The 24,637-nt window shown below is 37.7% G+C and overlaps 1 protein-coding gene across 1 annotated transcript in view; it reads right to left on the bottom strand.

Moving 5' to 3' along the window:
• The window catches only part of BCKDHB (branched chain keto acid dehydrogenase E1 subunit beta), a 268,875-nt gene that overhangs the window by 188,236 nt on the left and 56,002 nt on the right, over positions 1–24,637 (bottom strand). The window lies entirely within an intron of this gene.

Genomic DNA, 24,637 nt, shown 5'->3' with positions numbered 1-24,637 from the left:
AGAATGAAATTTTGCCATCTTCAGCAACATGGACGGACTTGTAGGGCATTGTACTAAATGAAATGTCAGACAGAGAAAGGCAAATACTATATGATTATCACTTCTAAGTGGAACCTAAAAAAATACAACAGACTAGTGAATTAAAAAAAAAAAAAGAAGCAGACTCACAGATATAGAGAACAAACTAGTGGCAATCTGTAGGGAGAGGGAAGGGGGAGGGGAAATACAGGAGTCGAGGGGGGAAAAGGGTTTTTATGGGACTATACAAAATCATGTGCATGAAACTTTTGAAAATTGTAAAGCCCTATAGAATTTAAAGAAAGTTTCATTCAATTAAGTAAATTTTAAATAAAAGTCTACAAATAATAAATGCTGGTGAGAATGTGGAAAAAGTGAACCCTTGTATACTGTTGACAGGAATGTAAACTGGTGCAGGCACTATGGAAAACAGCACAGAGGTTCCTCAAAAGAACTAAAAATAGAATCACCGTATGATCCAGCAATTCCATTCCTGGGTATACATACATGTCTGAAGAAAATGAAAGCACTAATTTGAAAAGACACAAATACCCCAATGTTCACGGCAGCATTAATTACAATAGTCGATTTATGGAAGCATGGAAGCAACTGAAATATCCATCAACAGATGAATGGATAAAGATGAGGAGTCGGACATGACTTAGTGACTGAACAACCACTACAAATACAATGGAATATTACACGGCAATAAAAAAGAATGAAACTCTGCCACTTCTAGCAACATAGAGGGACCCAGAAGCTATTATACTTGGTGAAATAGTCAAAGGGAGAAAAACAAATACTGAATTTTATCACTTACATGTGCAATTTTAAAAATAAAACAAACAAAGGTATATAACAAAATAGAAACAGACTCATAGATTTAGACAACTTGTGGCCACCAACAGGAAGAGGGAAGAAGGGCAAGATAGAGGTAAGGGATTAAGGAATAAAACTACTATGCACAAAACAGATAAGCAACAAGGTACATTGTACAGCACAGGGAATTATAGCCATTATGTTGTCATAATTTTAAATGAAGTATGAACTATAAAATTACTGAATCACTATGCTGTACACCTAAAACTAATATACTATTGTAAATCAACAATATTTCGACAAAAAGAATACAATTTTAATATGTTCATTTATTTAAACTTGGCAAACAGATCATCCAAGAAAGCAAGCTGTAATTCACAGGTATTTTTTTGTTTTATTAACTTAAAAAGATACTTATTTCACAAGAAGTTTATTATTTCTAATCATCATTCCTATACCATGGATAATGCTTTATGAAAGAGAGCAGGTAAGAGGAGTTAGAGCGTGAAACTTCAGGAACTGAAGGGCCCCTATGCAGTCACAATACAGATTCCTGTTTTCACAGCAGTGGGACTAACTGAGCCCCTCCATTTCACCACATGCTGATTACATTCTAATCTTGGCACAAATGAGCATCCCACAGAGAAACCCTTCAGCACCAGAGACTGACAAAAATGTGTGACTTTAAAGACAGACAGAGCTTTCCAAGACCAAAAATCAGACAAGGTGGATTAAATGTATACTGTAAGTTCCAGAGATATGCTCCCTTTGTAATTGCAAATACACATATCAAATTACATATACACTGACAGGCTCATGGCACGAATTAGCTTACACTTGGCCCCTTTTAATTTCCCATTCTCTTCCTTCTTTCCTCCCAATTTTCTTCTAATTTAGGGACAGATGTCGGATGTATTCTTGAAGGACTCAAGCAGTCGCGCGCTAAGACTTTAGACTATGCTAAGTTGGCTGACATAGAACAGGGAGAGAAGAGAATGCTTACAGGTCTTCTTAAATATATTTTTAAAATATGGAAGAGTGTATAAATTATAGACATATTATGTGATATAGAATATAAATATATGCTTATTTCTTTAACAGTCACTCTCTACCCAACAGATGCAGACATCATGCAAGATGCTAGATCATGAAACTGAAAAAGCAAAGATCTTAGAGATAAAGAAGTACTTAAGAGAAAATAAAGGAGGTTTTTCACGTAGAAAGAGGAGGTGTGTACAAAGAAATGGAGCTGTGAGATGTGTCTAAGTGTTCATCTCCAGACTTGTGTGTACATGTGTAAACACACACATACTTGATGTTTCAGGTCAAGCTGAACAGTGAAACTTTTGAGTTATATTCCCAAGCTCCTTGAAAAACTTTCCAATGCTTTCTGATTTAATATATTAACAACCTGTGGAGAATCAGCAAGAGAATAACAGCTCACTCTTAATGATGCAAGTTTCCCTGGGAGGCACAGTATTACCGTTACAGAGATAATAGGGTCATTTCTCTGCCCTGGCACTAATCTACAGTAATGCTCGTTTCCCCACTGATGTCAAGCTCAGTGGGGCTTTATCATATTGCATTATACATGATGCTGTGATAAAACATTAAATGTTGTTTTTAAAAAGAAAGTGTATTTCTGAATTACTTCACTCTGCTTGATTACTATCAGCAGATTCAAAGTCTCCACACCTGAGGAAGCCTCTCTCATTTGCCAGGATTTACAGTCTGATACGGGAGGGCAGGCACCCACCTAAGAGCCCATTCCCAGCCCTGTGTCTGCATCTAATCCGCAGATCTCTGACAAAGCATCCTATTACTTCTGTGCCCCAGGCTCTCACCTGGAAACCATGAAAAGCAGCCTGTGTCTACCTGCCACATCACAGAAGCAGAATGAAGACACATTAAGTTAATTGCTATAGATGTTCTTTCGTCCTTAGGAAGAAAACAGGTTTACAGTTTAAAATAATTCAATGGTACAGTCATTAAGACTATAAAGTTTTCACTCCAAGAACACTATTCTTATTTCTATTACCATTTGCTATACAAAACTGATCTGTAACCATAAATTAATCTCTATATTACATTGTTACTTTCTTGAACACTCCTTTTAAATTTGAGGGTATTAATGATGGTCATATTTCTTGGTGATTTTCACTTCTACCCTAACAATTACTTTTAACACTGATGTTACAGATAAGAACACATGAAAAAGAAAACTAAATGCAGTTTCTCCTACCAATCAAATACTATTGTATGCAATCTCCCCGTCCTCTGCCCCTCAAATTACTGAAGATCTAAAGATTAATATTTTACATTAGAAAGTCAGTATAGTATTATAATATTGTTCTATCATATTTGTCTATATTTGTCAATATATTTGTTATAATATTAATAAGTGTGTGCATGCTAAGTTGCTTCAGTCATGTCTGACTCTTTGCAATCCTATACACTGTAGCCTGCCAGGCTCCTTTGTTCGTGGGATTCTCCAGGCAAGAATACTAGAGTGCATTGTTATGCCCTCCTCCAAGGAATCTTCCCAACCCAGGGATCAAACCCACGGCCCCTGAGGCTCCTGCATTGCAGGCAGATTCTTTACCACTGAGCCACAGGGGAAGCCCCTAATATTAAATGCTACTGCTGCTGCTGCTAAGTCACTTCAGTTGTGTCCAACTCTGTGCGACCCCAGAGATGGCAGCCCGCCAGGCTACCCTGTCCCTGGGACTCTCCAGGCAAGAACACTGGAGTGGGTTGCCATTTCCTTCTCCAATGCATGAAGGTGAAAAGTGAAAGTGAAGTCGCTCAGTCATGTCCAACTCAGCGACCCCATGGACTGCAGCCTACCAGGCTCCTCCATCCATGGGATTTTCCAGGCAAGAGTACTGGAGTGGGGTGCCATTGCCTTCTCCGTAATGCTACTATCTAGTTAGAAAATAAAATTAACTTTCCATAAATAAAATTATTAGGTGCTAAACTTTGATATTACTGAAACCATGTTATCGTTAGGAACATGTGTAGACAGCACAAAATGGGTAATGTCAACTACAAATTGGCACTTACCAAGAGCATTGCCAACCACTGAACAACAAAGGTGTTTGCCATCTGCCTCTACGGAGACAGAACCCCATGCTGCTATAGCTGTGGACCCTCAACAATCCCTGAGGGAGTTCAGAGTGAAGTGATGCACTCTGTGCTCCAGGGAATCTGGTGGGAAAGGTCTTTAGATAGTTGGATGTTTTTAGGAACAGATTTTATGATCTCAATCCTTGCGTCTTCTCATATCCAGAGAAGCACTAAATCCCTTTATGGTGATATCAGAGCCTCATGACTAACAAAAAGGCTTTTGTAAAATGAGTGCTTCATGGTATTGAAAGCCCCCTTCACCAAAACCTTATATATTGACTTTTCCCCACTGCTGCTTTGAAGCAGTCTCTCAGAGCTTTCTGAAATGCTGCCTCCTGGGCTGCAGTCCTCGTTTTGCCCCAAATAAAGTTGGTGATGGACAGGGAGGCCTGGCGTGCTGCAATTCATGGGGTCGCAAAGAGGCAGACACGACTGAGCGACTGAACTGAACTGAAAACTTAACTCACAACTCTCAAGTTGTACATCTTTTTTTAGTCGACAGTAATAATAAGCCTCAGTACCACAAGGGAGTAACCAGAGATGCATCCTGGGGGCCATACTGGTTAAAGGTCACAGCCACGTCATGAGCTCAGCCTTAAGGCAAAGAGGAAAGTAGAAAAGTGAGAAATCAGATGAACTGGAGCAAACAGAGAAAACCACAAGGAAAGGCAGGTCCTGAAAAATGGATATGTTAGGTAGGTAGAATAGGGAAAAGGAGTCCAAAATGGTGGTGGCTAAAAGACAAGGAAGGTCCGAGGACCAGAGTGAAGACTTCAGGCAGAACAAACAGCACTCCTGGCTAAGCCCAGTTTGCATAGGGCAGAACCAGGTGGAGGAAAAAAACATATAAAAGGAGGAGCCAAAGCTTTTTCTCACAGACCCTCTCTCTCTCCCACGTGCGTGCGCCCTTTCTCTCTCTCTCTCTCTCTCTGTCACTCTCTCTCCCTCCCCCGTGCGCTCCTCCACTCTCTTCTCTTCGAGTCTTGGATTCTCCTGCTATCTTCTAAATAAAATGGAGCTGTAACCTGATTTGCCTAAGAGCTGTAGCATGGTTTGTCCAAGACCCGAGAGCTGTGACGCGCCGAGGGCTTTAATGTCCGTTGCTCCAAATCTTTGTTGTGACGAGACAAAGAACCGAGGAACATACACTCGCATGACAGATAGATGCACAAAGGCAAAAAGCTGGCATTCTAAGCAGTGCAGTACCATACACGACGAACGGCAACGGCAAAACGAGTAAACCAAGAAGGCCATCCGTCATCTTACAGGATGCACTGAGAGGGTACAGCATCACTCATACGGATTCCTGACCAAAAACAGGCATAATCTGAATTTAATCATGAAGAAAGACATTCTACAAGAAAGCAAACTAAACATAGAGATCACGACAGACCAAAAAAAAAAAAGTCTGTCCCCATAAAAAGGAGACTACGGAAAAGTAACAGTAAGTGGAGATTCTAGATCAGTTCCTGATCCATAAAAGAATGTAAGTGGGGACTTCTCTGGAAGTCCAGTGGTTAACACTCGGTGCTTCCACTGCAGAGGGCACAGGTTCAATCCCTGGTCAGAAAACTAAGATCCTGCACAGTGCACAGCACAGCCAATGGTAAATAAATAAAAAACACAGTGGAACTGTTAATGAAATTTGAATTATGTGTGTAGTAGAGTTAACAGTGTTATATCATTGCTAATTTCCTGGTTTTGATCATTACTGCTGTGGTCACACACGAGGTTAATAACCAGGGAAGCTGAGAGAGGGATATATAGGAATCCTTTGCACAATTTCTGAAACCTTTCTATTTGAAGTTTTAATTGAAACATTTAATTAAATATTTATGAAATTCACATTTGAAAATTCAAATGAAATGAATTTTTAATTACTAAAACTGAAACATTTAATTAAATTTTTAATGTTAAGTTTTTTAAAAGGAGCTGACCCACCTTAGCAAGCCTCACACACATTTGAGGAAATTAACGTATGATGTGATGGGCAGGTACATCAAATTAGAAATGTCCTTGAAAACCAACTATGGGAAACTGAGTTTATGAGAGCCATGACAGAGGACTGTAGACTGACCTTGTGAAATAAGCTCTCTGTGTGGAAATTCTAGTACAAGCAGAGAAAATGAGGGTATCGATAAACCTATCCCACTATAAAAGAAGTCAGGTCACATTTGGTGTTGTATTTGTGAACTCCTAATCTATCTGGATGAATTGAAGTGAGTTCTGACTATCTAAAGACAAGAAGGTGGAAAGACATAAATTTAGTATCTGTGTGTGCACGCCCATCAACTTTTAGCTAGAGACTCTTAACTGCTAAATAAAGACCAATAACCCATCAAACTGTCTAAATATAAATAAAACATCAAGCTAGAATCAGCAAATATCTTATATATAGTCAGGAAACTCCTCACACTAATTTTTACAGATATGATTTTAAGATTTCAACTCTTTTACAAGTGTTACTGTTTCAGGAGGTCATGTCACTTACCACTGAAATTTGCTTTTTAATTTACCCATTATTTTTAACTGAATAGCTGGACTAACTTGAAACAAAAAGTCCTGGGCCTATTGAAACTCAAATGCATGCTAATTCGTTTTCTTTGATAATTACTTATCTTGAAAACCCCACATTTCTAGTACTTTGGGGCAATGAGACAAATAAGATTTCCTCTCAAAATAATTTGCAAAAAATATATCACAAAAACAAAGATGTGATAAAAACAACCATCATATTCCTTAACACAATTTCAAAGTTAGCCTCATTACATTTTCCTGTCTCATGTAATTTAACAGAAAAGCTTTTATGAGATGGATATTATTCCACAATGTGCATCAGTGTATTTAGTATATATGCCAAAATTCAACCAGACCCGTAACATACCTTGCAATTACTCTTCAGGGTTTTTTCCTCAGGTACTGTATGGCACAGCATTGAATAACTTCGTATAAGTTCACCCATCAACCATTTGAGTAGCAATTGTCCATTTTTCATATTTAAGACACTAGAATTCCTTTAGTAACTAGTTTCCTATACATTTGCTATAGTAAGGAGCTACATTTGAATGAAATTCATTCATACAGATTCTTATAAGAAAAAGTGGCAAAATAATAAAGAAAATAATGCAATGCTGAATTGGAGGGGAGGCACTATTTTTAAGCCATTCTCCATCAGCATGTCAAGAGTTTAAAAGCAGAAAAAAAAAATCTCCTAACAAAAAGAATTATGTGGACAAAGAAAAAGAACATTTTAATTTTCAGAGTCAATTGCAAATTCACCATTATTTTATGAACATCTAAGAAAGAAAATTAAACTAACAGTTAAATTTAGTTGAACAGTGAGTTAAACTAACACAATATTTTAAATTCGTATTTCTTTTTGAAAGAAAAAATCTTTAGACTTAATCTGATGTGAATATTACATATCACCTTTATATATTACATAACAAAATACAAGCAAAATAAGTTAGTTAAGCCATTTATCAGACTCTACTTTCAGAATCTAATTCTTCCCACTCACTTTTTAACTGATAATCATTAGTTCTCTACAGAATACCACTTTCTGTGTCACCAAGCACATCAGTGATGCAGCACTTTTTAAATGAATCCATTAAGAAATTTTAAAATAGGGGCTTTCCTGGTGGCTTGATGGTAAAGAATCCACCTGCCAATGCAGGAGACATGGGTTCTACACGTGGTCTGGAATGATTCCACATGCCATGGAACAACGAAGCCCGTGCATCACAACTATTGAACCTATGCTCTAGAGACTGAGAATTGCAACCACTGAGCCCATGTGCCACAACTCCTGAGCCCACACGCCCTAGAGCCCATGCTCCACACCAAGAGAAGCACCGAAGTGAGAAGCCTGCACACCACAACCAGAGAGCAGCCCCCACTAGCCGTAACTAGAGAAAGGCCCATGCGGCAACAAAGACTCGGTACAGCCAAAATAATAAATAAGTGAATGTTTAAAGAAATTAAAAAATAGGCATGGGCTTTTAAGCTAGCTGATATTTATCGATTGGTTGACTGAAGTATAGTCGATTTATAATATCATGCTAGTTTCAGCTATATAGCACTATGATTCAGTTTTATATATTATATAGTATATATATATATATATTTTTCTTCCCTTATATGTTATTACAAAATACTGAGTATAGTTCCCTATGCTATACAGAAGGTCCTTGTTGGTTACCTATTTTCTCAAATTTATACACTAAGTAGGCTTTTTATCCCATAAAGCAATCCTTTAAAATTTCTACATACATATCAACTCAGTACCTGCCTCTCTGCATAGCTCTATGTCACTCCTCTGTTAGAATTCTGTATTTTTCTTTTATATAAATTCCTTCATATCAAATCATGGATTAAAACTACCAAATTACTAAGAACGCTGGGCATACTTAGACAGCCAGAAACTATGATGTGTGGTTCAGTGATTTAAGGAAGACAAATGTCATTGATTTAATAATCACTTCACACCCAAGACATACTCAGTGTTTGAGATAAAGACAAATTAGGTAGAATCCATAAATTCAAGGACAACACTGAAAGATGCTGAAAGAGTAAAGACAAAATTAATGAATGCTTTAAATTGAGAAAAAGTTCCCAATGGTAATTTTTACAAACCTGACAGCTTTATTTCTATCTGTGAAAAGTAAATATGTATGCTGCTGCTGCGTCGCTTCAGTCGCGTCCGACTCTGTGTGACCCCATAGACGGCAGCCCAACAGGCTCCTCCGTCCATGGGATTTTCCAGGCAAAGTACTGGAGTGGGGTGCCATTGCCTTCTCCTAAATATGTATGAGAATTCCTAAATAACCTAATGGACTTAAGAGTTCAGTGCTTTCTACTGTTCTAACCTATTGGCATGGGCAGACCTCAATTCACACAGTTTCAACTTTTGTACAACACACACGTGTATATACTGAGAATGAAAAATGCAAAAGCTTTTTTTGTGTGTCTTTTACTCCAGATTTGAATTTCTGTAGATCAGCTATGAACACATCAGTTCAAAAAATCCCTATATGTTAGTTAACAGTTCTGTTTTGATAATAATATTATTAATAATATTGTGACAATCTATAGCAATGTTTCTGTCCTATTAGTTATTATATTTGCCCTCAGTATTCTGTAAGCAAAATAAAAAAAAACAGAAAAACAAACACACTGATGCCACCCAAGCAAGTACTACTGTAAAACATAGGTCAACAAAGAAATCATTTGATACACTGCATGCAAATTTTTCACCTCACTCAGATGCTTGGTGCATTTATTCACTTGAACAATGTGGAAAGGAAAAAAAAAAATCGCAAGATATATATAATGTTGGTGACTATGTCATTGAAAACTGTATCTACAAAGTGAAGTTCAAATAGGAATTTTTATATTTCCTCTCTTGATAAAGTGGGAGGTAGGGTCCTCTAAGTTAAAAATAAGAAATGGAGTATCAATTAGGTTCAAAGTTAAGAAAGAATTAAACATTTAAGAAGAACAAAGTATTATGTATAAAACAAGCTACAAGAATATAATGTACAATGCAGGTAATATAGCCCATATTTTATAACTTTAAGTGGAGTATAAACTTTCAGTTCAGTTCAGTTCAGTCACTCAGTCATGTCCGACTCTTTGCGACCCCATGAATTCCAGCACGCCAGGCCTCCCTATCCATCACCAACTCCCAGAGTTCACTCAGACTCACGTCCACCAAGTCAGTGATGCCATCCAGCCATCTCATCCTCTGTCATCCCCTCCTCCTCCTGCCCCCAATCCCTCCCAGCATCAGAGTCTTTTCCAGTGAGTCAACTCTTCGCATGAGGTGGCCAAAGTACTGGAGTTGCAGCTTTAGCATCATTCCCTCCAAAGAAATCCCAGGGCTGATCTCCTTCAGAATGGACTGGTTGGATCTCCTTGCAGTCCAAGGGACTCTCAAGAGTCTTCTCCAATACCACAGTTCAAAAGCATCAATTCTTCTGTGCTCAGCTTTCTTCACAATCCAACTCTCACATCCATACATGACCACTGGAAAAACCATAACCTTGACTAGATGGACCTTTGTTGGCAAAATAATGTCTCTGCTTTTGAATATGCTATCTAGGTTGGTCATAACTTTCCTTCCAAGGAGTAAGCGTCTTTTAATTTCATGGCTACAGTCACCATCTGCAGTGATTTTGGAGCCCGGAAAAATAAAGTCTGACACTGTTTCCACTGTTTCCCCATCTATTTGCCATGAAGTGATAGGACCACATGCCATGATCTTCGTTTTCTGAATGAAGAGCTTTAAGCCAACTTTTTCACTCTCCTCTTTCACTTTCATCAAGAGGCTTTTGAGTTCCTCTTCACTTTCTGCCAAGGGTGGTGTCATCTACATATCTGAAGTTATTGATATTTCTCCTGGCAATCTTGATTCCAGCTTGTGCTTCTTCCAGCCCAGCGTTTCTCATGATGTACTCTGCATAGAAGTTAAATAAACAGGGTGACAATATACAGCCTTGACGTATTCCTTTTCCTATTTGGAACCAGTCTGTTGTTCCATGTCCACTTCTAACTGTTGCTTCCTGACCTGCATATAGGTTTCTCAAGAGGCAGGTCAGGTGCTCTGGTATTCCCATCTCTTTCAGAATTTTCCACAGTTTATTGGGATCCACACAGTCAAAGGCTTTGGTATAGTCAATAAAGCAGAAATAGATGATTTTCTGGAACTCTCTTGCTTTTTCCATGATCCAGCAGATGTTGGCAATTTGATCTCTGGTTCCTCTGCCTTTTCTAAATCCAGCTTGAACATCTGGAAGCTCACGGTTCACATATTGCTGAAGCCTGGCTTGGAGAATTTTGAGCATTACTTTACTAGTGTGTGAGATGAGTACAATTGTGTGGTAGTTTGAGCATTCTTTGGCATTGCCTTTCTTTGGGATTGGAATGAAAACTGACCTTTTCCAGTCCTGCGGCCACTGCTGAGTTTTCCAAATTTGCTGGCATATTGAGTGCAGCACTTTCACAGCATCATCTTTCAGGATTTGAAAGAGCTCAGCTGGAATTCCATCACCTCCACTAGCTTTGTTCGTAGTGATGCTTTCTAAGGCCCACTTGACTTCACATTCCAGGATGTCTGGCTCTAGGTCAGTGATCACACCATCGTGATTATCTTGGTCATGAAGGTATTTTTTGTACAGTTCTTCTGTGTATTCTTGCCACCTTTTCTTAATATCTTCTGCTTCTGTTAGGTCCATACCATTTCTGTCCTTTATCGAGCCCATCTTTGCATGAAATGTTCCCTTAGTATCTCTAATTTTCTTGAAGAGATCTCTAGTCTTTCCCATTCTGTTGTTTTCCTCTATTTCTTTGCATTGATCGCTGAGGAAGGCTTTCTTATCTCTTCTTGCTATTCTTTGGAACTCTGCATTCAGATGCTTATATCTTTCCTTTTCTCCTTTGCTTTTCGCTTGTCTTCTTTTCACGGCTATTTGTAAGGCCTCCTCAGACAGCCATTTTGCTTTTTTGCATTTCTTTTCCATGGGGATGGTCTTGATCCCTGTCTCCTGTATAATGTCACGAACCTCTGTCCATAGTTCATCAGGCACTCTATCTATCAGACCTAGGCCCTTAAATCTATTTCTCACTTCCACTGTATAATCATAAGGGATTTGATTTAGGTCATACCTGAATGGTCTAGTGGTTTTCCCTAGTTTCTTCAATTTCAGTCTGAATTTGGCAATAAGGAGTTCATGATCTGAGCCACAGTAAGCTCCTGGTCTTGTTTTTGTTGACTGTATAGAGCTTCTCCATATTTGGCTGCAAAGAATATAATCAATCTGATTTCAGTGTTGACCATCTGGTGATGTCCATGTGTAGAGTATGTCCATGTTTATAAATTTTAGAGACTGTGAATCAGTATATTGCATACCTGTAACTTATATAATATCATATATCAAATATACTTCAATAAAATTTTTTCAAAGGATGAGACAGTTCTAATAAAGAAAAAAGAACTGTCTCATCAATTATTGGAGGAAAAAAGAGGTAAAATTATTAGCTATGAAGAATAAGACCTTCTACCTAGAACATCTAAGATAATTAATATTACTAACATTATTATTATCTGAAATATTATTAGAGAATCAAGTAAGGTCTCCAAATGCAATATTAACATACAAAATCAATAGCTTTTCCATATACTAATAATAACCAATTAGAAATACATAGTGGAAAAAAATAACAGCAACAACAACAAAATGAAACACCTAGTAATAACCCTAAAAATAAAGTGTGCCAAACATAATGGAAATACCTACAGAATTAATTCATGAACATAAAAAGTTTTAATAAATGGAAACAACCATATTCTTGGAGAAGAATCATTACAGGCAAGCTGCAAAGAACAGAAGAAAAAAGTTCTAATTTTTTTGCCAACTTTAAAAAAAAACCCTTAAAAACTATATATTTTCCTAATAATACATTTTTTGAAACAAATATGTATTTCCAAATAATAGGATAGATGCTGCTCTCAATGACAACCAGCCCATGGGTATAGCCCATACAGATATAATGGTGACATTTCCCAGAAGGTAACATTAAACTATTGAGATCTACTTGTTACAAGATGAACTTCTAATAAACACACTAAAAAGACACTTTTTATAACAGAACACAGAAAGAGAAAGTTTAAAAATACAAGAACAGGCTAAATTCTGATACACAGGAAAACAAAAATGCAAGCATTTTATTCTTAATATTTCCACGTTAAATGTCTTACAAACATTTCCAGCTTTCAATTTTTAGTTCAGGTTATAAACAGTTATATATTGAGTCTTGTCTCCCCACAGTATCTGTGTCAGTAATAACTGATCCTTCCAATTTTTCATTAGTTGCCATTTGGAGATTTGCAGTGTCTGCCTTCATCAATTATTTTTTACTCAGGGCTTAATCAAAGACTGTAAGAAGCTTACAGAAAACAAGAATAAAATTAAGAAATATAGATTAAAAAGTTTATACTACAAAAAACAGGCTTATAATTTTCTCCTTCCATATGCCTAAATATATATAAGTAGGAATGTTTGGTTTAGCACTGTTTAGAATGGGCAGAATTTACAGACAATTCAAAGCTCCATAATAGGAGAAAAAATAAATTATAGGATATTCCAAGAAACTTCATAAGCTAAAAATCAGCTAAATTTTTGTGAACTGACACTAAAAATGTATCCAAAATAAACTGGGAAGAAAAGAAAATTATAGAATAATTACACATAACACATTTATTCTTATTATTTGTATATGTGTGTTCTGTATAACACATATTCGTATAAGTGTAAATGTATGGGAAAAGATTTGCAAAGTACCTAACAATGTTTATAGTATGATCTTATATACATAGTGTAAGCTCAGGCATTGAGAACGTACCCAGTTGGATTAAGCCAATGATCAAAAATAGACATCTGTTTAATGTCCTAAATTAGCCCCACAAATGAATAAATAAAGTATAAAGACTGTGCCAGAGTATTAGGAAAATTCTAGTGGGCCCCAGTCCATGAATATTTCATCTTACCAGCTCAATCACAGAATATATATATAAACAAATTCAAGGTAATTTTGTAGTTCAAGTTGCAAACCTTCTGATTCTTCTTGCTTTTCAATACTAGTTCAAGGCTTTTTCACACAAAATGGAATATGATCTATTCGCTGCATTTCCTGCTCATCTTAAGTTTACAATAAATGCTACTTCACAAGGTTAAGACTGAAGTCTATGTGAACAATTCATACAAAATAAATAAATATGAAACTAAAAACATGAAAAGTAAAAAGTCACTTGTAATCAAATAAATGAAAACAAATATACTGACAGTAATAAAATGTTATAGATAAAGTTACAGATAAAAGTCTAGCAGTATTTACAACAAAAACCAACAGCAATCAGGGGATGGATTTATGAGCTGCTTTTATGATGGCTCTTGTACTTTTCAGAAGCTTCAACAAACATACAAGAGATTAAAAAGTAGTCATAATCCTTTAACATCTATCCACACCCTTTGCTATGTGACTTTGCAGTTGTTCCCATGGAGATGAGGAAATCTCTTTGACCCCCTCCTGAACTTGGGGCTGGCCTTGTGACTTGCTTTGACCAACACACTCTAGCAGAAGAGATGGTATGCCAGTTCCTAGCCTAGGACTCAAAAGCCTCGTATGCTTCTGCTTGCTCTCTGTGACAGCTGCTTCCAGCATGTGAACAAGTCTGAGCTAGCCTGCTGGAAAATGAGACAGGTAGACCAAGGCGCAACAACCACAGCTCCAGATACGTGAGATAGCCCAACTAACATCAGCAAATTCAACCCACACTTGACTTGCAACTGATGACAGACCTATTATAGAGCCCATTTGAAACCTGTTCAGGTGAGTTCAGCCTACATTGCTGGCCTGTACACAAGCGGTACAGAAAGTTGATTTAGGCCCCTAAGTGATTTGTTAAACATCAAAGCTTGCCAGTAGACCTTTATGAGGTACCTTTATAATGAGAAAAAACTAATCCTTTTAAGAAAACAATGTGAGGCATTGCTAACCACATAACTATAATGCTGTCTGCACTGAAATATTAAAACATGTTATTTTCAACAGGCGTATATGTTTTTTTAACTGGAAAAAGAGAGAAAACTAAAGTAGATCAGATGGAGTAACTGAACTTTCTTGGACTTTCAAGTTGCATTGAGCAAATTTTATCACTGCCCTCATATGTATAGATAAAGCAGCTGATATAAAAAAGATTTTTTTAAATCACATATTGAAGACTAATGATAGACCTGAGTTATCCTTGGGAGTCACATCAACTACAAGCAGCACTAAGAACTTTCATTGTGTTGGTATCTTCAAATCTATTCATTTCATCTTTAAATCAACTTGATGAGATAGGTACTCTCCTTATCCTCATTGTATAGCTGAGATAGCTAAAACAGAGAGGTTAAACAGCTTGCCAAATGTCACCTAACTGGTAAGCGGTGGAGTCAGTACTTCAAACTCAGGCAGGCTGGCTCAAAAATCTACCATCTTAACCACATTAATCGATGGTCCAAAAAAAGAGAGTTGCCTATGGGAAAAAGAAGAACCAGACTGACCACCTAAAGTGTCTGAACATAATTAAAAAACAAGATTACGTTGAGGATAGTAGGAATTATATTAGTCATAGAAACATGAGAAATCAAGCAAATGAAAAGAGAAGAGAAAAAAACATTTCAGAGAAAACAAAGTGTTGTATACCAAAGAGGAAATAAAACCATACAGTTTTTTGGCTCAGTTGTGAATCATACCAATATAGTCATAGCAATGAAAACACTAAATAATGACCTGACCAAAAATTATACACTATAATTATACACTAAAAAATTCAGTTCAGTTCAGTTTAGTCGCTCAGTCATGTCCAATTCTTGGCAACCCCATGAATTGCAGCACGCCAGGCCTCCCTATCCATCACCAACTCCCGGAGTTCACTCAGACTCACGTCCATCGAGTAGGTGATGCCATCCAGCCATCTCATCCTCTGTCGTCCCCTTCTCCTCCTGCCCCCAATCCCTCCCAGCATCAGTCTTTTCCAATGAGTCAACTCTTCGCATGAGGTGGCCAAAGTATTGGAGTTTCACCTTCAGCATCATTCCTTCCAAAGAACATCCAGGACTGATCTCCTTTAGAATGGACTGCTTGGATCTCCTTGCAGTCCAAGGGACTCTCAAGAGTCTTTTCCAACACCACAGTTCAAAAGCATCAATTCTTCAGGGCTCAGCTTTCTTCACAATCCAACTCTCACATCCATACATGATCACAGGAAAAACCATAGCCTTGACTAAATGGACCTTTGCTGACAAAGTAATGTCTCTGCTTTTGAATATGCCATCTAGGTTGGTCATAACTTTCCTTCCTTCCAAGGAGTAAGCATCTTTTAATTTCATGGCTGCAATCACCATCTGCAGTGATTTTGGAGCCCAAAAAAATAAAGTCTGACACTGTTTCCACTGTTTCCCCATCTATTTCCCTTGAAGTGATGGGACCAGATGCCATGATCTTCGTTTTCTGAATGTTGAGCTTTAAGCCAACTTTTTCACTCTCCTCTTTCACTTTCATCAAGAGGCTTTTGAGTTCCTCTTCACTTTCTGCCATAAGGGTGGTATCATCTGCATATTTGAGGTTATTGATATTTCTCTTGGCAATCTTGATTCCAGCTTGTGCTTCTTCCAGCCCAGCGTTTCTCATGATGTACTCTGCAAAGAAGTTAAATGAGCAGGGTGACCATATACAGCCTTGACGTACTCCTTTTCCTATTTGGAACCAGTCTGTTGTTCCATGTCCACTTCTAACTGTTGCTTCCTGACCTGCATATAGGTTTCTCAAGAGGCAGGTCAGGTGGTCTGGTATGCCCATCTCTTTCAGAATTTTCCACAGTTTATTCTGATCCACACAGTCAAAGGCTTTGGTATAGTCAATAAAGCAGAAATAGATGATTTTCTGGAACTCTCTTGCTTTTTCCATGATCCAGCAGATGTTGGCAATTTGATCTCTGGTTCCTCTGCCTTTTCTAAAACCAGCTTGAACATCTGGAAGTTCACAGTTCACGTATTGCTGAAGCCTGGCTTGGAGAATTTTGAGCATTACTTTACTAGCGTGTGAGTTGAGTGCAGTTTTGTGGTAGTTTGAGCATTCTTTGGCATTGCCTTTCTTTAGGATTGGAATGAAAACTGACCTTTTCCAGTCCTGCGGCCACTGCTGAGTTTTCCAAATTTGCTGGCATATTGAGTGCAGCACTTTCACAGCATCATCTTTCAGGATTTGGAATAGCTCAGCTGCAATTCCATCACCTCCACTAGCTATGTTCGTAGTGATGCTTTCTAAGGCCCACTTGACTTCACATTCCACTGTAATTCTATAGAGATATTTTTTAAAGTTTGGATATTCTGAAGAGGAGGAATGGCATGAGCTGGGGGAAAGAAGGTGGCTAAATTCTTTGTTGTTGCTGTTGTTCAGTCACTAAGTCATGTCCGACTCTTTGTGACCCCATGGTGTGCAGCACACCAGGCTCCTCTGTACTCCCCTATCTCCTGGAGTTTGCTCAAATTCACTGAGTCAGTGATGCTCTCCAACCATCTCATCCTCTGTTGCCCACTTCTTCTTTTGCCTTCAATCTTTCCCAGATGGAAAGATTCGGGTCTTTTTCAATGAGTCGGCTCTTTGCATTAGGTGGCAAAACTATTGGAGCTTCAGTAACAGGCCTTCCAATGAATATCCAGGGTTTATTTCCTTTAGGATTGACTGGTTTGATCTCCTTGAAGTCCAAAGGACTCTCAAGTCTTCTCCAGCATTGTAATTTGAAAACATCAATTCTTTGGCACTTAGCCTTCTTTATGGTCCAATTCTCACAACCATACCTGAGTGCTGGAAAAACTTTACCTTTGATTATACTGACCTTTGTTGGCAAAGTAATGTTTCTGCTTTTTAATATGCTGTCTAGGTTTGTCACAGTTTTCCTTCCAAGAAACAAGCATCTTTAAATTTCATTGCTGCGATCACCATCCGTAGTGATTTTGGAGCCCAAGAAAATAAAATCTATCACTGCTTCCACTTTCTCCCCTTCTATTTGCCATGAAGTGATGGGCTAAATTCTAATAGAAAGTTAAATAATAATGCTTAAAATTTTAAAAAGCTGTATAAGCATATTATTTATTAATACAAATATGATGATATAAAATATTACAAGAAACTACTAGAAATGATTGCCTGTGAGGAAAGAAACATGAATTTGCTAAAGGCTGAAGTAAGGAACTACTATTTTTGGTAACATTATTTGCTTTTTTAAATCCTATGCATCATTTTAATTTAAAAACTAACATCTAACAAATGAATTTTCTCTCATTACTGGATGGAACTTGATTCTTATCAGTGAGCATGCTTAGTATTAAATGTTCTAGTCCACACAAAAATAATGTACTTAATGATGCCAACCAAAACAAATTTATAACAAAAAATACAAATTCTTTTTTGTGTACACTGGCAGAAATATTTTTGAGTCTACTACCATTCAAAAACTACTTAAAACAATTTTCTTCTCTTCAGAATGTGTGAATTCATATATAATCTGTGTATTTGCTTAAAAGAGAAGGAAAGAAAATCCTCGCTATCATTGTGATCTATTTTTGTCTGAAAGGGTAGCATGTTCAGGAAATAAGGTAGCAAAAGCTTTTAGTCTTACTTCTCCACACTAGGAAGAATCAGATGAAAGTCATACTTACTTCAGTATCACTAATGTCCTGAATTATTCAATTAAATAAAACCAAAAAGCTCAAAAGACATAGAAGAACAGCTTCTCCACAAGATGCTTACATGTGATAATGTCACTGACCCATTTTCTTTTTGAATTGAAACTATTTTGTACATTTTTTACACTGTCTAGATGGCTCTTCCTTAATCACCTCTTCTAAATGTCCCTCTGCCATTTTCTAAAAGTTTAAATGTCATAATCAGAATATGTGTTCCCAAGGACTATTTCCTTTTTCCTTCCAGATTTAGAAGGTACAAGTTTTACATCTATTGTATATTCAAAATAAGTAGAAATAAAATTCAAGAAAATTGCTGTCTAAAGAATGGATGACCGACCTCTTTTTCATCTTGGTACTATAAAAAGTTAGTGGCTGAACTGCAAGAAATCCTTTCTAAATGTTGTGGACCAGACATACAGGAGAGTCACCACAGCACAGATATTTGAATATAGAACAGTGTTTGGGGACTAGGTCCAAAAATGAGGGATCAAGAGTTTCAGAGGAGCTGTGACAGGCACACAGTTCCACCCCTTCCCCCTGAAATGCAGGAAAACTACATTTCTCAGCTGCCTTTGCTTCTAGTTCGGAACATGAGACCAAGTCCCTAATGACAGCACAGAGCACCTGCGACTACAATGGACTGTGTCATGTAATTTTTATAACTTTCAAAGAAGCAAATTAATCCTATGCCAATGGAGAAGTTAACGCAGTCAGTATACAGTCAAACCTTGGACCATACACTATAGGAAGGATTCACAGCCTTATGAATGGCTATTGAGAGCATATATTTCCATTCAATTAAAAAGTGAATCATTTTAATTCTGTAGGAATTTTTTTTCAATAGCATATTTCTTGGCATGAAACTAGGACACCAAAGCAAATTGTTTCAGTGATGCCCTCTACTCAATAGTGTTTAAATGGGATGCAAAATAGGGTAAGCTTTTCGACAAAAAGCCACCTCTGGGGTCAGAACATCTTGGTTTAAAACCTAACTCTATCACTCATTTCTCTGTGAGCAAGTTTCTTAAACTCTCTCAACTTCAGTTTCTGGATAATACAACCTGGCAGAGCTTTTGTGACAATTAAATAGAACCATCTGAGAATATATGCCCAGTACTCGACTTGAGGGATGGACTGTCTGGATTTGAATCCTGTTCATGTGGATTTGGGCAGTTGTTTCATCCTCAGGTTCCTCATGGATAAAGTAGTAATAGCGACAATTTCAGGCAAGGTTATTGTGAGGATTAACAACTGGCCTACATAATACTGCATTGTGTCTAGCATGTAAGTATTTTTAAAGTACATAAACAGTGAGTAAATACATACACAAGGATTATCTCAACCTTATGAAGTAATAAGTACTATTATAAACAGATGAGCATCCTGCTTTAGCGTGAGGACAAAAGTAGCATTTACATCAAGCTGTGAAAGGCCACGGCTTATTTTGCTAATCCAACTGAGGATGTTTTCATTTTAAAAGAGAATATCTTTTCTCTATCAGGTTAGATGAGTCAAGGTTACCTATTTTTATCAGCAAAGTTTACAGAAGACTGAAACACAAAGGCGGTTTGACTTACAATGAGATTAAATAGAAGGACCTGGGGGAAATTCATTAGTCAAATTAAGATTCAAGAAATAAAGAACTCAGGGGACTTCCCTGGTGGTCCAGTGGTCAAGACTCTGTGCTTTCATTGCAGGGGGTACAGGTTCAATCTCTGATCAGGGAACTAAGATTCCACATGCCATGCAGCACAGCCAATAAATAAATAAATGAAAATAATTTTTTTAAAAAAAAAGAAATAACGAGCTCAGGGAAGTTTAGGGACTAACCTAAAGAACAGGAATGGCGAGGATTTTCACTTTGGGTTCCTATTTCTCTCCACCCACAGTGAACACGTGTGTTTGACCTCACAGTCTTCTACTAGAGACCATCATTTACCAAGTGACATGGCTGGCAGTCCCACATCACTCCAGGCAAATTGCCCACAGAAAATGCAGCTTCATCTCCATACAGAAGTCCCAGAAAAGTCAGAATAGCTGGACTAGAGCCACATACCCATTCCCTGAGATGATGGAGTTCAGCTCCTTCAGAACCAAATGTAATAGACTAAGAGCAGTGCCCATAAGAAGATGTCCCACAGAAAAATAAAGGACCAACAGACACGGAAAAATTAACTACTGGGAGACAGCTGTGCACACAAGCTAAAGCCTTGGAGAACTGTTATGCTCTATAACTGAACCGTTCCTGAATAGGATTCAGTGATATATAGATAAAAATTCTCCATTAAGGGAAAACACATCTTTGAGTTAGCAAGTTGTATTTTTTTTAGATGCTTAATAGCTTCCTAAGGAACTCTTGACTTAGTATCTTTTAAATGCTTCAAGAATCATAGAGAAAACATGACTCCACATTTGGGAAAATAACTGCTGGAGGGGAAAATAAGTAATAGCTGAGGCTCCCCTGAAATATTTCCTATTGTATCAATCTAGTTCCAATGGTAGAGCCGCAAAAAGACGACAAGGAATTTCTTTGTCAGCAAAATTCTATTAATGAACGTTATTAGGAATCTTACTCAACTCTCTTCCTTAGACACATTCAGACCTCCTCATTCTCCCTTCATACTCAATGTCTTTCCTATTCTCCTTCTCTTTGCTTCTCTAGATGACCTTCTGGTAATTTTTTTTTTACCTTATCTTTTAGTTTACTAATTTTTCCTTTATCTGTTTGTAATTTCTGGTTAAATCAGAGGACATTTTTTTTCTTTCATCTTTTATTTCTCTTTTCTAGACATTCTAGACATTCAAATTTGCTTGTCTACTACTTCTATTTTCAAGTGTCTTTTTAAAATATAAAACCTACTTTTATTGCATTCTCTATATGATATTCTACTGTCTAAAGCCTCAAAGGGGCTGTCACTGTCTATTCTTGTTCCCCCTCAAAAAGACTCTATCTTCTTTTAGGGACTTTATCCGTGGGACTATTTGTGAGGCCTGACCAGACCCTGACTGACACAGCAGTATACAGAGATCTGAAGTATAATCTATCAAATGGATCCAGTTTAATGTACTCAACCAACCTCAAGTCCCCTAGTGATGGGCAAATAGGTTGTTTCCAGTCCTTGTTCTTATAAATGGTGCTGTGATGAACCATTTGTACCAATGTATCATTTTCTCAGACTTTTATCAGTATACTCTGAAATAAATCCCTAGAAGTAGACAAGTCAAACCATATTATTTTAGCCCATGGGCTAAAGTCCATGGGGTCACAAAGAGTCGGCCCTGACTGAGGGACTAACACACAAAACTGGGATCAAGAAAAGGTTCAGTTAGGAGTCCCTGAAGGAATTCCCTGGCGGTCCAGTGGTTAGGTCTAACCCTATCACTGCCACGGGCTCAGGTTCAATTCCTCATCAAGGAACTGAGGCCCTGCAAGTCACAGGCAGTGGCCAGAAAAACCAAACCACAACAAAAATAAGCCCCTGAAATGGCACAGAATCAATCACAGGGAAACTGCAGAAAAACTTTTGAGCCCCAATCCTCATCTGGCTCTTTCGTAATTGTTCCCAGCACCAAACCTAAAACAAATTTCTCAAGCTCATTCTCTTAGCTGGGAATCCTATAACATTAAACATTTTCCTCACCAATCCCAATTTCAAAATCTGTAACAAAGTGAATATTTTCCAAATGTTTCTTACTCAGTCTTTATTATTAAATACTGAAGAAAAAAAAAAAAAAAACCTGTATTAATTGATTAGCTTGAATTGCTTGGCCTGACAAATACAATACTCATAGAGTACTCAAAGTAATTAGAAATCAGACAGCTACTCTGTATGACACTGATGTTTTCCTATTCACCTAAGATTACAAATTGTTTTGTTAGTCACTTTTAATTCCATAATGGGATAGATAATAGTAGGGCTCTTAAAAACTACATAGATTCAATTTAAAGTATGCTTAAGAGCAACTGAAAATCTGACAAATGTCCAAGGGAAATGTAAAATGGCAAAACCACTCTGAAAAACTCTTCAGTAGAGTCTTAGAACATTCAACCTACATCTACTCTGTGACACACCAATTCTATTCCTAGATGTTTATTTCCCTACCACCACCTCTAAAAAAGAAAGAAACAACATGTTCACAAAAACACTTATGCAAGAATGTCCAGAGCAGCCTTGTACAAAATAGACAAAAACTAAAAACAATGATGGTCTTTTGTTTGTCAATGAGGGATAAACTGTGAAATATCCATACGGTGGAAATGCTACTCAGTAATAAGGAATAAACCCCTGATACAAGTAACATTATGAATGAATCTCAGAACTATCCTGCTGAGCTAAAGAAGGCAAACACAAAAGAATATATACAGCACTGATTTGTCTAGATGAAGCCAAAAACTGTGTGCGCTAATCTGTGCTAAAAGCAATCCGAAAGTGGCCAAGTTTGGGGTAGGGAGAAGGGATTGGCAGACAGAAGGCAGGAAGGAGCTTCCTGGAGCCATGAAAATTTTTCAGTCTTATTTTACATAGTGGTTTGTAGACACATAAGACTGTCAAATCTATACAACTGAGCACTTAAAATCTTAACACATGTATTTAAATGTACACAATTCACATCACCATAAAACGAAATGTTTTTCAACTTAACTATTCAAGGAAAAGAATGATTTGCCAAAGCAATGTGTCAGGAGCCGCGTTAGGCATTACTGACAAAATGGAGGAACAGCCCTAACCCCCTCCCTTTGTTCTGCAGGCATGGACCCAAAATGAAGGAATTAGGCTTTATGATTCTGACTTGTTTTTTCCTTTCCTCGGCTGAGCTGACTGAAAAGAATATTAAGGTGCTTATTGTTTTTGAGAGGAGCATGAGAAGGCACAAAGCCTTCTGCAGCTGTGCTCAGAGAATAATTCATAAAGTTAATCACTGACATTTGTTCAAGGACTTTTACAAAAGAGTGTTCCAGGGTGAGCATGCAGGCCACAGCTTGAGGCCATGGGAGGGACTGCTATCTGAAGCCTATTTGTGAGGAAAGTGTTTATGGCAAAAGAGTTTGCCAAATTTAGGTCTTAGGAATAATTAAAATAGTTAGAAGCTAAAGATTTAAGGAATGTTGTAATGTTAGCATATTCTACTAAAGCTTATAGAAATTAGGGACTTTAGAGATATTACTAGCTAGAAGCTCTTTCTAAGAAATAGTGAGCTTAGGATACTAGGGGCAAACAGGACTTAGAAAGATAAGAAATAAACTGAGGAATGTGGTATGCGGCCCAGACATTAGCATGAGTTACAGTGTATTCACAAGGACACATGAGAAAAAGTAGATAAGAGAATCGCTGGGGAAGGAACTCATTTTGAGGGGCAACAATGATTTATGGAGACAACAAATCTGGGTCAGTGGGAACTGAAAATATCAAACCTCTGACCTAATGCTTTTGTAAAAGTATAAAAGAGAATCATAAGCTTGAAATAAACAGGCAGTCCACGAAAACTGAGAGGCTGCCTCAGTTTCTCACTGACACCGCTCACCCCTTCAGGTTGAATCCCTGGCTGCTGGAGCTGGACTCCTGCAGCAATGTTTCTCAAATTCAAAATAAAAATACACTTTAGGCAGAATAAACAGTTTGATGATTAAATGTCCTTTAGGGCTGAAAAAGTAGCTATCACTGATGAGTGTTTACAGAATGATGATTCTGAGCTAGAAGGAGGGTGATCAAACACTTCATCTGCCTCAGATGCTCATCCCAGTGTAGACCTTACGTCACAGCTTAATAGTGGCCCCTTCACTCTCTTTCGAACTGTGGTGCTAGAGAAGACTCTTTAGAAGTCCCTTGGACAGTAAGGAGACCAAACCAGTCAATCCTAATGGAAATCAACTCTGAATATTCATTTTGAAGGACTGAGGCTGAAACTGAAGCTCCAATACTTTGGCCACCTTATGTGAAGAGCTGACTCATTGGAAAAGACCCTGATGCTGAGAAAGACTGAAGGCAGGAGAAGAAGGGGACAGCAGAGGATGAGATGGCTGGATGGCATCACCGACTCAATGGACATGAGTTTGAGCAAGCTCCGGGAGATGGTAAAGGACAGGGAGGCCTGGTATGCTGCAGTCCATGGGGTCACAAAGAGTCAGACACAACTGAGTGACTGAACAACAATTTCACTCTCAAAGGAATCCTAATTTAGATGAAGACCTATAAACACACTTTGGCTAAAAGGGCATTTATTATTTAGTACAATGAGTTCATTCACCTTTTTATTCAACTCACATCCACTTAACATCTACTGTGTAGCCAAACATAATCCCTACATTCTTGCTACCACTTCATATTGCTTCTTTGTTTCCAAAATTAAGATTTAAATAGCTACAGGGTTTCCCCTAAAGTTAA

Source organism: Bos indicus x Bos taurus, chromosome 9 (genome assembly GCF_003369695.1).
Source record: "Bos indicus x Bos taurus breed Angus x Brahman F1 hybrid chromosome 9, Bos_hybrid_MaternalHap_v2.0, whole genome shotgun sequence".
NCBI classification, from domain to species: domain Eukaryota; kingdom Metazoa; phylum Chordata; class Mammalia; order Artiodactyla; family Bovidae; genus Bos; species Bos indicus x Bos taurus.
This window is presented reverse-complemented; position numbering and strand designations above follow the sequence as displayed.